At 38.8% G+C, this 13,369-nt stretch overlaps 1 protein-coding gene across 1 annotated transcript in view; it reads left to right on the forward strand.

Moving 5' to 3' along the window:
* Positions 1 to 10,615: 10,615 nt before the first annotated feature.
* IP6K3 (inositol hexakisphosphate kinase 3) overlaps positions 10,616 to 13,369 on the forward strand; it is a 200,874-nt gene continuing 198,120 nt past the window's right edge. Inside the window, exon 1 of the mRNA XM_044076488.1 lies at positions 10,616 to 10,841. The gene's annotated coding sequence lies outside the window, so the exon portion shown is untranslated. The remainder of the gene's footprint in view (positions 10,842 to 13,369) is intronic.

The following is a 13,369-nucleotide window of genomic DNA, read 5'->3' on the forward strand; positions in this document are numbered from 1 at the left end:
AAGAAAAAGTAAATAAATAAAACTACTGTGATATGAGACTCTGAATGTCTACTTTGTGGCTGCTTGAGAGTACAAACACCTTCTTTAGTGACCACTGCTTACAGGCTACAGGAGTTCAATTAATATCCACATCACTGCTCAATAATATGTGAGTACATGATGATCCCTCCACTGGCAACCAATATGTGATGCCCAACACTGCTACCAGTATGTGATGGCCATCAATATATGACATCTCCATGCTAGGCCAGTAATCAAGGACCCTGAATCCTCACCAGTGACACTGGAGAGGGATGTGCACTTGGAAAACAAATGGAAGCACTCATTATTTCCAGATGTAGACTTCTCTGCATTAAATATATAATTTTCCTTAAGAGCACACAGGGAGCACACTCAGCCTGGGGTCTGGCTGTCTCTATATCTCTTTCTTTCCAGGTCCCCAATAAGGCTCCCCACTGGTAGATCTGTAGGGTTAGGTCCTCAGTCGACTGTCCAAGCCAAGTCTTCCAGCACCCTCTCTGTGAACCCAGGGCTTCATGTCCTTGTCCCAAGTAGCTGACACACACACTCTTTAAGATTTAATTTTCACACACATGCATACACACACACACACACACACACACACACACACACACACACACACACATACATACCTGGGAAAGGCTGGCACAGATTACCTGCTGTACCAGCTTTCCCAAACTATAAGATAGATTCACTGACACCAGTCAGTTACTTTAAGGCTCTTACAAAGGGAATCCAATAATTTCCCTGGGAAAAAAATTGCTGTACCGAGTGTTCAGGATTTTTAGCTTTCCCTTAAAGAGGGTCAATAAATCAGCATTCACTTTTTTAAGCATTTGCTGATTTAATATAGACCCACAATATTAATAATAATAAAAATGATAGTAGTTGACCCAGACAGCTAGGCCTTCTGGAGTGGCCCACACAGTGTTGCCAAATAAATATAAGTACTCTTAATGGTTAGATACTTTCTACAAGGACCAGCACAATAAAAGTTTTAATAATAAATAATAAAAAAGCATGAAAATACTGACTATACATTCACAGTAAATCACATAGTTCAGATCACAGGAAATATTGAAAAGAACATTGATGGACAGACTCAGACAAATGAAGAAAAACAATATCTAAACTAAGCTTCACTACATTCCTGACTAATCTAAAAAAAATACTGTTCCCTAGTTAAGTTACTTACTACCGCCAGGCAAGATGCTGTGGGTGAGGGCCTTTCTAGTCAGGTTCCCCAAAACAGAATACTCAGTATTCTCTTTGTAATATTTAACATATAGTTTCCAAGAGGGCTGGCAGAATGACGAATCTTCCTAAACTAAACAGAATGCAAACCCAACGTCAACATTTTGAGGTTTGCATCCAATGGAAAGTGGTGCCGAGAGGACTTTGGGTCCTCAAAATGCCGATGACCGGGACACAGTATCCAGAGCTGCTGTATAAATGGCAACAGCTTAATATTGAGGTAAGCCTCAATTATATGAGACTGCTAAATGAGTTCTTCATACCGGAAGAAAATGTTTTGCGAGCAGACATTAAAAACCAACAGCAGCATTTATACGAACAGTTTCCTTTACAGGCTGTTGATAGGGTTATGGAGCCTATGCTGGACAATGTTTTTTTTATATGACAAGTGGTTACTGGAACAGAAGAAATCTAAGCTATGAAGGGACATTAATGATTTTCAACGGGGCCAAGCTTTTACTTGGCCCAGGACAGATTATACCACTAGAGTGGCAAATAATACTGTTGATATACCTGTTAGTTCTAATGTTACATGGAATATGTCTAGTTATGTTGTGAGTAATGATGTAGCTGTTCCTGCTGATAGTAATTTAAGGGTTGAAGATGTTATGGAGGCCATTCCGACTAACCATGAGGGTATGGTTGACTCTGCCTCTGGGCGGGGGGGGGGGTGTTGGGACTTTTGTGAATGTTAGCGATGTTGGTTCTTTTGCTTCCTCTTTTGACTTGAATAATTCACAAACACGGACAGCACTAAATTTTGGTTCACAGCCTACTATTCAACAGACTCAATTGGTTGTGAGGAGTAAAACAACTAATAAGGAATTTGTTAACACACACATTGATGGGTCAGTGAGAGATGTTGATAGTGGAGTTCCACACCCTTTCCCTGTCAGCACAGTACACGGGGGGGGGGGGACATGATCAATGAGCAGGGGCAGACAGAAGAGGAAGCTGTTGGCCGAGTCTCAGAACCACAATACTTTGAAAAAGATGTGGGAGACAACAGGGAAGTATTAGTTTGGAACATTTCACGATGTTTATTAACAGAGGATGATAATGTGTTTTATCGAAGGGTTTAACTTTTATCCCATCATGTTCTAGTGATATTACAGACACAGTAACAGACTTTAAACACTTTATTAGGAATTTATCATTGAAGGTAGAATTTAAGGATATGCCATCCACCATGGAAGATAAAAGGTTAAGGAAACCCAGTACTTATATCCCTAATACCCACACCCTGGTGGCTGCTTTTGGCAAATTTGTAGAGTATGATATTTATAGATTTGAGCCCATGAGTCGTAGCCGTCATTTTAAGAGGGTCAATCTTACTTTCAAACAGAGGATGGCCCTCACACGCCTTCAGAATGATAATATTATAACCATTAGACCGGCAAACAAGGGTGAACCCTTAGTCATTATGGACACTGAGTATTATAGTGTGTCCATGGGGCGTATGTTAAGTGATGAGAGGTTCTACTGTCCAATTGATTTGGAGTCAGTAGAGTTGCATATTCAGAGGACTGGACATATGTTAGATGATTTGTACAAGAGTCATGTTATTACAGAAGAGCTTTTTAAATATCTTACTGTCAGGGACCCCCTCATACCTGTTATTCAGGGCTTGCCCAAGATTCACAAGAATGGCACTTTTCCACCTATGAGGCCTATTGTCTCGGGTAGGGGGTAGTCCACTGAACCTTTCTCATTATACATTGAGAAGATTTTACGACCAGTTATTGATGCTAATCAATATATTTTGAGGGACACAAAGCAGTTTTTGTTAGATTTGCATGCTTCTATGAAACAGGTACCTAGTGATCTTGAGTTCATACTGGTTACTATGGATGTTCAGTCTCTTTTTACTGTAATTCCTAATAGGGAAGGCATTGAGGAGGGTACATCACTCCATATGCTAACCACATCCCTTCTTTCTCAAATGTTTAACTTGTGATTGGCCTACTAAAACTAAACATCCATAAAAGCATCTGTATCATCTCCCTCTACATTTCTCCTGGTAACAACACCAATACCCTAGAAGACATACTCTCCTGGACCTCCTCCAATATTAAGCTAGAAACCTACATCCTAGGAGATGTAAATATTGACTGGGGAAAAATCAATAACCCTAATCCCACATCAACAATTAACCTATTCACCTTCACTCAACTTACCAACTCCATAACTAGACCTAATAAAACCAACCCCCCTGGCTCCATACTTGACTGGATCCTAGTATCTCATCCTAACAAAATCATAAAATCTGGAGTCATTCCTGACTCTCTAGGAGACCACCTCCCTGCCTTCATCATTCGAGCTGCTCCCTCTTCCTCACACTCCCACCAATACATTCATACTCATAACCTATCTAACTTTAACCCTACTACTTTCTCTGATTCCCTTAAGCTAACTAACTGGAACCCCCTAAAAATACTACCTTTAGACAAAGCTGTTGACTATTTTAATTCAACATTCTTAATAGTCCTTAACTCCCTAGCTCATACAAGAACTAAAAGAGTTAAAACAAAAACCACTAAATGGCTCACCAAAGATACAAAAAACATTATGCTACAAAGGGATAAAACCTGGAAAATCTACCTCCGCTATAAACAACCAGAAACATTACTAAAATATAGACAGTTGAGAAACCAAGCCAAAAAACAAGTCATTAGAGACAAAAAGTCTTACTACGTCAAACTACAAGAAAATCATGCTAAAAATCTCAAACAATTCTGGAACTCTATTAATTCCCTCCTCAGGCCAGGAACAAAAAACAACTCCTGTCCTGACACCAGCAAATCAAACTCAGAAATTGTCTCACTATTCAATACCTTCTTCATCTCCTCCATAGCTGAGCTTACTAAGACCTTTACCAATAATAACCCTCCTCCCCTCCCTGCCCTCCTCACCCTAATTTTGAACTTAAACCCGTCTCCACCAATCTAATAAAGAAACTTCTTTATAAACTAAAGCCTTGCTCCAATGCCCCTGACAGCATTCCATCCTCCTTCTTAGAAATAGCTTCAGATGCTATTTCTCTGCCTATCATCATCCTGATCAATAGATCTCTACTTGAATCATACATTCCCAAACTATGGCATACCGCATATATTCTTCCACTCCACAAGGGTGGCAAAAATTGTAATGTCTCCAATTTCCGCCCCACAGCCATCCTCTCCCCATCTCCAAAATTCTTGAAAAATGTATCCACCTACAGCTCTTACCATTCCTTACCAAATACCAGCTACTCTCCCCTACCTAACACGGCTTCCGCCCAGGACACAGTACTAACTCTGCCCTTCTCTCCTTCTTACATGTTGTCAATTCAGCCTGTGACTCTGGTAATTTGGTATCTTCTGTCCTGCTGGACTTATCCAAAGCTTTTGATACCATCTCTCATACCCACCTTCTAAATCATCTCTCTAATCTTAACCTTTCCCAAAAAACTCTTTCATGGTTCTCCAGCTATCTTTCAAACAGGTCCCAAGCAGTGAAATGGGGCCAAGCCACCACCGCTTTCCTTCCTACTTCCACTGGAGTACCCCAAGGTTCCATACTTGGCCCTTTGCTATTCAATATCTTTATTAATAACTTCCATAAAGTCATTCCTAACACCAAAATTGTACAATACGCCGATGATTCCACTTTGATTTGCTGCGCCACTAACCTAGCAGAGCTCCAATCTCTGACTCAAAATGCCTTCTCAACCACTGAAAACTGGATGCTCCTAAATCACCTCTCTCTTAACGCCAATAAAACCAAGATCCTTCTATTCTCCCCCTCAAAATCCTCCCCTCTTGATGAAAACTCTCTTCATATTACCAGCCTTAACAACTCCCCTATCCAGATTGTACCCTCTGCCAAACTTCTCGGTGTCACAATTGACAATCAGCTAAAATTTTACTCCCGTATCCAGCTAAACATCAAAAAAACTCACATAAAACTCGGCCTACTTTATAGAAACAGCCACTTCCTCCAGACTAACTCTCACCTCTACCTATCTCCTTCCCTCTCTTATGTATGGCTCTCCCCTGCTCACTAACTTATCTTCCACACTTACCTCCAAACTGGAAGTATGCTACAACATAATCTCCAGATTTGCCACTAGTGCCAAATCCTCCTCTCACCATTGCATATGCCTTCACTCCATAAACTGGCTTGAACTCCCCAACCTACTAGACTTTCACCAATTAACCACAGTCCACAAATTATTATTCCAACCCTCAAACTGCCCTGCACTATCCAATATACTACAACCATATTCCCCCCTCAGACCCCTTAGATCTTCCCACCAAAACCTGATCACCATTCATAAACCTAAGCACCCAGCTGGCCAGCTTCTCTTATCCTTTACCCTAGCAAAAAAATGGAATGCTCTGCCCTCCTCTCTAAGGACCTGTAACAGCCATAATAACTTCAAACCTCAACTTCATTCCTACCTCTACCTAAACAGGAATGCAATTGCACACTTCCACCCTTAACTCTCAGACTCTCCTCCCCCTTCACTCCTGGTTAAACTTCTTACCTCCCTAACCTCACTCTCAATTGCCAATTTGTACTCATAACTAAATATTAAAATCTAGCTATTATGCTAGATTCTCATTTATCTCATGAACTAAATTGAAATTGTATTGATTGTTTATTTCTTGTAGAATGAAACCTACTATATGTATTTTAAACTATCGTTGAAAAATGTGTATGTTAATAAACTTTGTTCTGTGGAGCTTTTCTCCCCGGGCCTCCACTGAAAATGGGCCCCTAGCCCAGTGGACCTCCCCGGTAATCAAACTGGAATAAATAAATAAATAAATAAATACATGAATATTTACAACAGAGCACTGATTTTACCAGTTCATCTATAGATTTGTTGTCTCTATTTTTGGAGGTGGTATTAGAGAATAATGTGTTTAGCTTCGGTACACAGTGCTATGTACAGCAAGATGACGTAGCTATGGGCACTTCATGTGCCAATAGCTACACCAGTCTCTTCATGGTGGCCTGAGAAAGAGATTTTTTATTTAAGTTGAATGATTTTTCAACATATGTCATTTTTTATAGGCGTTTTGTAGATGATTTGTTTTTTATTTGAAAAGGTAGGCAGGAAGATCTGGTATTGTTTTTTGATCAGGTTAATAATTCTTTTGATTATTTGAAGTTTAGTTTTGAGTCTTCCCGCAGTTGGATTTCATTCTTAGATGTATATATAGAGAGGTTGGGTAATGGGTTGTTGAATATGGGTGTCTATAGGAAGTTGTGCCATCGCAATGCACTTTTACATAGACACAGTATGCACCCTGGCTATGTGTTTAGGAATGTGATAAAGGGTCAAGCCATGAGGGTGTCTCGTTACAACCCTTCTGACACTGGATTTCATAGTGAGTTGGATTACCTACGTCAGAGATTTGGTGCCAGAGCCTATAGTGTGGGAGAAATTGAAAGTGGGATTGATGGATTCACCGATCTTAGAAAGGGTATAGCAGCTCCATATTTTTCTGATCTGTTGGAGACTGGTAACACAAGGGATTTGGATAGGTTAGATGTGGTTAGGGTCCCCCTATTTTATATCCAAGATGTGGGATCCATTAAAGACATCATTAGGAAACATTGGGAGGTTCTGACAGTGGACCCTGATATCAGGGAGATTGTTGGGGATGTTCCACACTTTGTATATAAGAATGAGCCCAATCTAAAGAGGCTATTGTGTCACCCCAGGACCAGTTTTGGATCTGAGCATCATGGAACTATGGGTACGTTTCCTTGTAATAAGTGTAGGTTCTGTGACCTTATAGATACTAGAGGTGCTTTTGTGCATCCGTTGACTAATTTCAAATTTCTGTTTCGAGTAGTTGCCAATTGTATGTCGGAACATGTGGTTTACCTAGCGCACTGTGTGTCCTGTAGGATGTATTATGTGGGCAAGACAGATAGGAAGCTTAGGGATAGGATCCGTGAACATCTCTACCAGATTAGGATCAAATCCACAGTTAATGTACTTTCTAAGCATGTCTTAGACACTGATGAGACCCATGGATTTAAGTTCATGGTGATAGAGGTGATATAGCCTTACCCTCGTGGAGGTGACATTAGGAATTATACAGAGACCCAGGCCACTAGGTGGATTGTTAGTCTCAGGGCTGATCAATACCCTGGGCTTAATGACAAAGTGCCTCTTAAACCCATTTTGAAATCTAGAGGACTAAGGACTTGATAAATCTGAATGTATTTTTTATATTTTATATTTTGTATTTTTTAGTATTTGATGTATTAGTTTCATTTTATATGTATGCCTTTGTCTCTTTAACAGCTAATTAATTGTTGTGTTCCTGCTTTTTCATCTATTTGAGGAGATATAAATGTTTGTTTGTCCTTGTGTTTTTATGGTCTAATGAAACCCTACTGGGTGAAGGTGCTCACCTGCATTACTGCCTTGGAATAAATTGCTTTTTATACCGTTTTGAATGACATTTGAGTTTTTCAATCCTTGCCTTGCTCTGTTATCCTGTGGTTTTGTTAGTTATATTTGTTGGATTGCTGTTGGGTGTTACCCCCTGCAAGTTTGTATTTTTTATTTTGTTTAAAAAATATTTATTGTTTACAAACAAGAAACAAACTGGATAATTTGAAAAAAAAAAACTAAACCAAAGCTGAACAATAAAAAGCAGCGTTAAAACATTTTTATAGACCACATTTAGAGAACCAGCCAAGTTTAAGTTCATGACAAGGCAAATTCTGTCTACAAGCAAACATCATCAGCAGAGGAACAGCAGGAGTGTAATGAAATGCATACTGCATGCCTTCTTTTACAAAGTCGATGTCTAAAAGTGTGTGTTACAGAGAAGAGAGCATATCACAAGTCTGTTCAAAGTAATTTTTGACACAATTGTAGCTACCTTTACTACTTCTTCTGCAGAGTCTCCTCTGCTGCATTCATTGCCATGAAAATGGATAGGCATTCATTGGAGCTGTCAGTTCCCTGCTTGCAGCTGTAGTGTTTGCATGTTCTGTTATGGCACCTGTCTGCAGACATCTTCACATGTTACGGTGTAAGGTTAATAGCAACAAAAGCAACAAAGAGCTTTCAGGGAACAACCCTCTTTTATCCACAAAACCACAATAAATACAGTTAATGATTAGAAGCACTGCTAAAGAAAAACAGAACTTATATTTTTAACTAAACACAATGACTGGGCTCACAAGGTCCCTTACACTGGAATGCTATTTTAGTAACTGCTGACATCTGACCAAGGAGTTCAAAGATTCCCTTTGAATAGGAAATGTCACAAGTATTTCAACATCCATCTCAGTGAACTGCTTTCAGAACGGGCAGACGAGACTTCAGATTTAGACCTTTTCTATTTTCTGAAATATGGAGGCTAAAGAATCCTTATTGTACTCAAATAAAATAAATGGATTTAATATGACCAGCAGTGGACAAATAATGCCTTAGACATAAGTCTGCTATAAGTTCATAGTTGAATGGCTATTACTCATTTAGGACTGCTGTAATGCAGTCGGGGTTAGCATGGAGGGTAATGGTGTTAAGCAGCTACACCATGTTTTAAAGTTTGGTTTTCTAAACATCTACAGTAAACTCTCGGTTAACCTGCACCCATGGGGATTGGCAGATGTGGGATAACTGTAGTTTCTGCTTGCTTGAGGGTTACTATTAAAAACAGGCCTGACATACTGTACCCTATACTATTTGTTTGGTTTGACTTGCTCTTAGATAGGGGAGGGAGGGAATATATTCTTATCTTCCTTTTTAAAACTCTAAAACTCTAAAAAACATAAGGTATGTTTCTGCAAGGGGGGGGGGGCAGAAAGTACAACACATGAAAATTGTACTGTATTTTTTCAAATTTTTTTTCTGGTTGCTTAAGAGTTCTGGTTGCTTGAGTTCCGATTAACTGAAAGTTTACTGCACCTTATTTCCATAACTGGAAGAATAATCACAGGGAAAGTTCTGTAAAAGTTTAAAGTATGACTGCAGTGAAATATTGTATGCCATCTCTCTAACTTTAATTCAGGCAGTTAGGTATCCAAAGGACTTGATGTAGGAAGGGAGCTCACAGCTTTCTGACGTTAACATAACAGATACGTTGACATGAGAGCTGTGTGTAATGTACCGCTCTGGGTTCAGATATTTAGCAGTAATCAAAACTGGCTTCGCTTCCTTTTATCTGACTCCCCTCCCACCAAACCTCACAGAGTAAATGGAGCTGGGGGGGGGGGGGTCAGAACAACTGGTTACAGAAATAAACCACTTCAGAATCCAGTGGACACAGTTTGAAGCAAATGCCACAGAAGAAAAAAATTCATATGGCAATGTATAAAACCCACCACACACTAGATAATGCAGGTGCTTAGTTCTCATTTCATTTACTGAAGTTGCCCTGAGCTGTCTAGGAAGTGTGGGAAGGCATGGAGGGGTAGTTTTGTTGCTGCAGTGCTTTTTTTAATAATGTGTTTTCTTATACTCTCTGTCTATCTAGGCCTTTTTGTATATCATTCTTATCTTTGAAACCCCAGCAGCCCGCAGGTCTATTGCCCATTTGTAAATCAAGAGTATCGGGTCAAGATGACTGGCACAGCTTCTGTAAACCCTTCTGATAGTTACAACAATCATTCCCTGCCTCCTACCATGAGCAGCAGGTACCATCTAATATAAGTCCACAGTCTGACAGAATAAAATCAGTTCTTCAAGCCCTCAGCCCCTTACTCTCTTTGATCAACAGCCTAATGATTACAGTTTATATCAGGACAGAGGTCCTCACTTCAGTTCACATCTAATTCTGTGCAGGCTAGCTAAATATAAACATTGGCCTCAAACTTTTCAGGCATTAGTGTGCTCTGAAAAGCCATCCTTACTTAAAGATGTTTTTAAAACTGCAGTTAGCATCAGTTTTTAATAATTCACTGACCAAAATCTTAAAATTAGCTGTAAAAACAGAAAACATCAAAAATTAAATACAATAATAAATGTAAGGTCTTCATATACTCATTGTACTAATTTTGGACAATGAAAATACATTGCTTCTTTAAAATGCTGAAAATGAGTTAAGCTACAATGGTTTCATTGTGATTTTATTGCATGAAAATTGCATTTAAATCAGGATCTTAAACAAAAGGACGATGTGGCAAAAAATGCAAATAACATCTTCATAGTCACACAGCAAGACTTGTAGACCTTTCCATTTAGTGAAGCATTTACCAAGTTTTTATGTGGTGGTAACTTGCTCATTAGTTATTATATGAGCCTGAATTTCAGTGGCTATGACTTAAATGTGGTAACTGATAGTCCCTCTGTTTCCAGAAAGTTCTTCAGAACACATTCACTCACCCCTCCTCCCTATACTGTTAGCTCTCTACAGCTGTACCCACAGAGGTCAGGGCTAGGTATTCCTGAGACTGACATGCGTTATTTCATTTCACTACAGCGCTGCAATTCTCAGCTAACAGTCTGTTGCAGTTAACACATGCTGTTCCCAGCTGTGCGACTACTTCAGAACAAAACTAGGAAAAAATTACTGCCAGAACAATCCGACTTGCAAAAGAAGGAAGGGGTAAGCAGAGCTAGATGCATGAACATAAAACTATTCATACTTTGTGTGCTATAGTAATCTGACTGCCTTTGTTATTAAAAGTAGTCTGATAAATTTGATTTGGGAAATGTTTTCTAAGTTAGTTTGATCTAATGCATGAATGGGTTGTCTGTCATCTTTGAAACAATATGCAAAGAGATAAATGTTGTGGTCTTCTGTTACATGTAATGTTTCTGTTTATTGGGGGGGGGGGTTGTTCTATTAACCCCAGAAATACTTAACATTTTCTGACCAGGAAATTAGGAAATAATACTAATCCTTACACTACAAGGGGAGATTAGGTAGAAACACCATTAACTAAAGCAATACATCAAATGGTTGTCATTGTCAGCAAGATCTCTTGCTGCAGATTGAACAAAAGGGTGACAGCCCTCAGAACGTATTAAGACATTACTGGTCTGTTTCGCTCTGGGGTAGGAAAAAACTATCATGTCACTGTCAAATCCAGTATTATACCACATTACACCTTGACAGCTAGAGTCATTATACAGTAACTGTTAAAAATAGTTAAGTATTTTCATTTCTTTATCAGATGTGCCACCTTCCTTTAAAGTATTCATGCATCTGTCTGTAACAGGAGCATTTTTTACATTTTTTGCGTCTTCAATCACCTTTTCTAGCTGCTCCCTGTATTCATTTGGCCTTTCAGTTTCCAAAGCTCCCAGTGTCATCTGTTTCTACCTGGCTATATTTCTTATAAAACAAAATGCCCAAGGCACGCAGTGAAAGACTGTGTGCACAGGAATGCCATTGAATATGCAAGAAAATAAAATTAGGCAGCAGATATTTTAAGGGTAAATACACCGTAAAAATAAATGTCGGAGAGTACACACATGATGCTCTATAAGGGAGAGACAGTACAGATTAAGAGGTTCTGGAACAAAGTACATAGTGAGAAGGAACGCTAGAAAGGTATGCAATATCTATAAGAGAGTAAAACCTAGAATGAGGTACTGAGGAACAGTATTAAATCTATGAATAGTTTTAGATCCAACAAGCAAAACTAGATTGCAAATTCAAATCTTTAGAATAATTTACAATCAAGACTTAAATGTTTCCAGTCTCTCTCTTCCCTATCCTCAAAGAGAACTTACTTTTCAAAAGCCACCACCAGCCATTAACCATTTCCTGCAATTAAACATTTTCTACAACAGGTGGAAGATGGAGGCTCCTTTCCAGTTTTTGCAGTAAAGGATTACCATGGCGCACTGTTGAACAATCCGTACACTTAACTCCTTGACATACATTTCCTGGGGCTCCTTCATTAGACTATTAACTAAAGGCACTGACTACCAGCTCTGCAGTGTGGTTTATTGCTTAATAATGTATAAAATATAACAGCTCACTTTGTTACGGCAACTTTTCAGTATTGTTGGTTTCTTAATCCTTTAATTGATAGTTTATATGCTATAATTTAATTTCAATAAAATCCTCTGAATCAAAAATCTTCCTGGAACAGAAGTTTTGTCATAACATATATAGTCATAATTCTATATGACTGCTTTTTATATAGAGCTAGTTTCTGTAGTCTCTTAATGTTTCTTAATTCTGCTTAAATCCCTAACCACTGTATCGTGTAGTATACATCTGAGAACAGATACATCTGCACACCTGTATACATGCTTATCAACAAGCTAAAGAAAGAAGAAAATAATTTGGTTCCATATCTGTAAACTGCGCACTTCCTAAGTCTGCGCTGTTACTGGTGGAGTTTGCTACCACTGAAAATCATGTTATGGATAGAAAACTCACTGTTGCACTTATAAAATCTGGGTGGCTTTACTTATTCAGTGCACCTGAAAGCTACCTTGCTGCCTCACTGTGTAAGAGGTGCTTGGCTAAGGACAAATAATTAATTACTTTTAGCTCTCTGCAGAGTCAGAACTGCCAATGACTGACTACATCCACCAGTGAAATACACTAGAAGATTGCTTAACACAAGATGAATATTAAAATATGTTAACCAGACAGAAATGTGAGTGTGGACTTTTTATCTAGATACAACAGAATATAATAGAGCCCTGTAACTTTGCCACCATAGACCCAACCTTTATGTGTAGCTATAATCATGACAAAATCAGGTACCATCTGTCATATGCATCTGATGTAGAGTAAGCTGGTCATAATATTTGTGGAGTATTAAGACCCACCATCACAATATGTCAATATACTGTGTGAAACTCAGACAACTGGTAAGCTGGACAGCTGCACCTAGAGCTGAAAAGTTCTCCTATAATACAGATCCAAATGGACTCCTCACTGCAAGCTTCCTTCTGTTTCCATTCTATTGCATGCTGACTGTGAATCGAATTGCGACAGGGAATTTTTTTCTCAGGTTATATGAGGATGGAATTTTTGACTGAAACCTTTAAAATGGCCTAAAAACATTATAAGTTCGGCTTAATGATGGCACAGTTAGTAGTAATTATTACATGCATGTCAACTGTTCTATCTGGTATGCAGTGTTTTATTTTTAATTTAATTTATTC

The sequence above is a fragment of the Protopterus annectens genome, chromosome 7.part0 (genome assembly GCF_019279795.1).
Source record: "Protopterus annectens isolate FY-2018-M chromosome 7.part0, PAN1.0, whole genome shotgun sequence".
Classification (NCBI taxonomy): Eukaryota; Metazoa; Chordata; order Ceratodontiformes; family Protopteridae; genus Protopterus; species Protopterus annectens.